At 60.5% G+C, this 4,283-nt stretch overlaps 1 long non-coding RNA gene across 2 annotated transcripts; it reads right to left on the minus strand.

Moving 5' to 3' along the window:
* Positions 1–1,615: 1,615 nt before the first annotated feature.
* On the minus strand, positions 1,616–3,906 carry LOC138689811 (uncharacterized). Of its 2 annotated transcripts, XR_011328668.1 has the most exons (4): positions 3,810–3,906; positions 3,580–3,710; positions 1,972–3,090; positions 1,616–1,713 (listed from the first exon to the last, which is right to left on the minus strand). It is a non-coding gene; the product is annotated as an uncharacterized lncRNA (long non-coding RNA). The 2 variants fall into 2 exon arrangements; XR_011328667.1 differs by lacking the exon at positions 3,810–3,906 and having other exon boundaries at positions 3,580–3,803.
* Positions 3,907–4,283: the final 377 nt, after the last annotated feature.

Raw genomic sequence — 4,283 nt, forward strand, 5'->3', positions numbered from 1 at the left:
GCTGGCTCGCTGGGCTCCTGGCTGCCCGCAGGACGCGGCGGCTGCGGGCACAGCTGGGAAAGCCCAGATTCATTCCCGGTTGCCTCCGGCCCCATGGAGCTGGCAGGGATGCCCAGGCATCCTCCTCCTCCTGAGAGCAGGGCTGGGCACACCCCGGAGTTGGGGGATGCTGGGGATGGTCCCTATTTAGGGAAGACATCTCCATCGCGTGCAGGGGACAGCGAGTGACACCCCAGCCGTGCCATCACCGGGTGCATCAGTGTGGGTGAAGCCAGGATGTCCCCACGGCTCAGTGGGGACCCCATTGCCAGGGGTCTCTGGAAAAGAGAGGGGTGCAATGCCCAGCACCTTCTCCAGAAAATGGTTTATCAGAGCAAGGAAAGAACCTTTTTCCCAGCCCTGCTGGGGGAGAAACCCCCCAAGGCTCAGCCCCGAGACGGGCTTTTCCTGCTGGGAGCAGGGCTGCACCAGCAGGTTCATAGTGGGGGTGTCCTGGGTGGGCTGGGGACACATGAACCTGGCTGCTGAGGAGCAGGATCCAACCCACCATGTCCCAGTCCCCCTGCCCCACGCATGGACGTGCCAAGCAGGGTCCTGGGGGTCCCCCACGCTGAGGGCAGCCAGCGTGGCACAGCGGTTCCTGCACAGAGGTGCCCCAGAGGGCACCGTCAAACTGGGGGTGCAGGCGAAGCACCCCGACCTGCTGCTGGGGTGCAGGTGTCTGGGACGAGCAGTCGGCGTGTCGTCCCCAGCCCCTGCTTTGCATCTCAATGAAGGGTCCCAGGTTGGCATAATTCGGTGGAGGGGATGCTGGGCGCGCGGGGGTTCAGACGACATCTGCTCGTGGGCCGGGGGCTGCTCATGGTCTGGGGGTGCTAGTCCAGCCCCACTCCATCACTCCTCGACAGCTCGGGGCGGGGGGGTCTCCAGCCCCAGGCAGCCCTTCGCCCTCCCAGGCTGCCTGCAAGCAGCACCATCATTTTCCCCTTGCTCCACTGCTTGCTCCAAAACTCTGCTCCCTGGGATGCTCAGCTCAGCACCCAGCCCCTCCCCTGCATGCTGTCATTTTAATAACGAGATATTTTCTTGTATGACGTCTGCGGAGCAGCCCCGAACAGGTCCAAGTCACGAGCGGGAGCTGCCCGGCTCCCAGAGGAAAAGCCACGGACTGTCCCGGGTCGCTGCAGCAGTGATGGCACACACGGCCCTGGGGCCGCTGTGTGACCCCCCCCTTGCCCCTGGGGACCGTGACCTCCCACCCGGGGAAGGCTGCAGCTCCGTCACATGCGTGTGTGAGGGTGCAGAGCCAGAAGTGGAGCTGGGCGAACGCCGGCTGCGCATCCCCGGGCGGGAGCTGACATCTGCTGGTAAGAAATCTCAGCAGCCCACAGCCCCGTGGGGTACCCCACGTCCCACTCAGGGTGCTCGCCAGGCCCGCATCCAGGCGTCACTACAAATTTGGGGGAAATGAGAGCCTGGCCATGCGGAGTTCCTCGAGCAGGAGGGCTTGTGCAAACCTCTGCGTCCCCCAGCATGTAGGGTTGGAGGCAGCACAGTCCTGGGGGTGCTGGGCAGATCTGGGGGTCAGGACATGGGGTACGGCACAGTTCTGGGGTCACAGGACAGATTTGGGGTTCCAGGACATGGGGTGCAGCACAGCCCTGGGGTCACAGGACAGATTTGGGGTTCCAGGACATGGGGTACAGCACAGCCCTGGGGTCACAGGACAGATTTAAGGTTCTAGGACATGGGGTACAGCACAGCCCTGGGGTCACAGGACAGATTTAAGGTTCTAGGACATGGGGTACAGCACAGCCTGGGGTCACAGGACAGATTTGTGGTTCCAGGACAGGGAGTACAGTACAGTCCTGGGCTCACAGGATGGATTTGGGGTTCCAGGACATGGGGTACAGCACGGCCCTGGGGATGCTGGACAGACCTGGGGGCCAGGACATGGGGTACAGCACAGACCTAGGGCCCAGAATTTTGGGATGGGCATTGCCCTGTGCACCACACAGCCCCCCATCCCTGCGTGCTCCCCCACAGCGTCCCCAGAGCCCCCCCCCCCCCGCTGCTTGCAGCCACTTCCACCCCTTAAACCCTCAGGGTGGGGAAAAAAGGACCCCGTGTGGGCATCGGCAAGGTGGTCCTGGCCTTTGGGACCAGATTCATCCCAGCAAAGACCCTACTGGGATCTGTCCAGAGCCTGCCCCAAAGTCCCCAGAGGCTGGCGGTTTGTCTTGGGTCCCCCTGGCCCTGGGCAGGCTCTGCAGGAGGAGGAGGAGGAGGAGGAGGAAGAGGAGGAAGATGCCTTGGCACAGGCGGTGACGCTGCTGCCTGGACGGCGACCACGGGCCCCAGATGTTGAGCTGCGGGCACGGCTTTGCCGGGAGCCGCCGTCTCTGCCCGTTTGGCAACCTCCTCGCCCAGCTGCCGCCCCCTCTCCTCCGGCTGCCGTCCCCCCCGGAGCATCCCTGGACCATCCCTCGGGACCGACGACGGTCGAGGAGCTGCCACGGCACCTGGTCCAGCTTGGCCCCGACCCAGACGTAGAGATTTGCTAGCATCCCCGGGAGGGCTGTATGGATCTGCGCCGGCTCAGGGAAAGCATCCCTAGGGAAGAGGAGTCCGGGCACCTCTACGGACACTGGGATCCAGCCGAGGGGTGACTTTGCTGGAGGAAGAACAGAGGGGAATGTTCGCCAGGGTCAGGGCAGAGCATCCCCAAGGACGCCCGGCCTCCCTGGGGAGCAAGGGTTGCTCTTCGCAGGGAACATGGATTTTCTGAGAATTTACAAGTAAATCCATTAATTAGTTTATGAGCTAAAATTAATTAGAAATGGGTCCTCTAAGGGCTGCTGCTCCGTGTCGGGTCGTTAGGTCCGGCTGACAGTAATAGCAGTAAATCGAGTTAACTGAAATAATCGAGGTGACGTCTCTCAGCCAGCTGGGTTGGCTCCAGGCGCAGCATGGCTCCGAGCTCCAAATTCAAACTGCACATGGAGGCTGCGGCCACGGGTTCTTCTGAGGGGACCGGAGCAGGAGGCGACGTCCTGGGACACTGCGGTGTCTCCTGATGCCATCTGCCTGCTCCTCAAAAGGATGGAGAGCCAAAGATCCTCTGCGAGCTGCGCCCCGGGACCACATCCGTGCCCATCTCCCACCTCCAGCTGCTTCAGATCCAGAAAAAAAAGATGCCCTGAAGCCTCAGAGCTGTTGGATGAATGTTGGCCTCCAGCTCCAGTACCCTCCCAGTGCCCCCCACTCCAGTTACTGGGAACCCCGCAGTCATTTGGAGCCACCAGCTCCCAGGAGGTGACATCCAGCCCGGCCCTTGCAGCCCTGAGCATCTTTGTGCAGAGGTTTTCTGCTCAGCCAAAACCAGTCCCTTTTTAAGGTCAGTCCTTGAGGTTTAGGGACGACGCCACACCTCGCTTTGTGCGATAGGCAAACACGAGCGAGCCTTTCACGCCGAATTACACCGCCCGGCACAAACCCAGGAGGGCTCTGTCAGCCAGAGTCTCATTGAAGCTCCACTCCATCCCCAGCAAATCCATCTCTAATAATGCACTAACCCACCTTGGGGAACAATTACGGGGCGAGGAGCTGTCAGGAATAACTTGTGCTGTCTCCCCAGGGACATCCCACTCTGCGGAGAGTGGCAGCGCCGCCACGTCCCAGCTTTCAGTGTCCTCGTCAGGAGCCTTTTCCTGGGGGGAAAAAAAAAAAAAAAAGCTGTTTTTTAAGCTGAGATTTATCTCACCTGCGGTGGGAAACTGGAGGTGGCTGCTGGAGTTGTCACTGCATACATTTATCCACCCCCAACACTTCCCTTGGCCAGCTTGGAGGTGGACTTTGCCATCTGAAAGCTCCTATGCGCTTGCACAACACACCTTTCCCCTGTGAAACTGTGTAAAAAAAAAAAAAAAAAAAGCTTTATTTACTCAAAAAGCTGCCCAGAAATGCCAGGAGGGAGGCGGTGGTGAGATGTGCGCAGCAGCACGCACCCCTGAGCTCAGCTGGAGGAAGAGCTGCCAGCCGAGAGGAGGAGGAGGAGGCAGCTCTTCGCACGGGGATGAGGCATTTGCTTGCTCCAGGAGGTGCTGGGTTTATTCCTAGAAGGAGTTTATTGGGGGGGGAAATCATTCATTTAGGGCATCCCACCACCGGTGATGAGGTGAGATGGGGTGGTCGTGGGCAACCAGGTTTTGTCTGTCCTCCAAGCAGAAGCAAAGACATGAGGCTCTTCTCACTGGTCTCCCAAGCTGGAAACCAGTAAGCAC

The sequence above is a fragment of the Haliaeetus albicilla genome, chromosome 18 (genome assembly GCF_947461875.1).
Source record: "Haliaeetus albicilla chromosome 18, bHalAlb1.1, whole genome shotgun sequence".
NCBI classification, from domain to species: Eukaryota; Metazoa; Chordata; class Aves; order Accipitriformes; family Accipitridae; genus Haliaeetus; species Haliaeetus albicilla.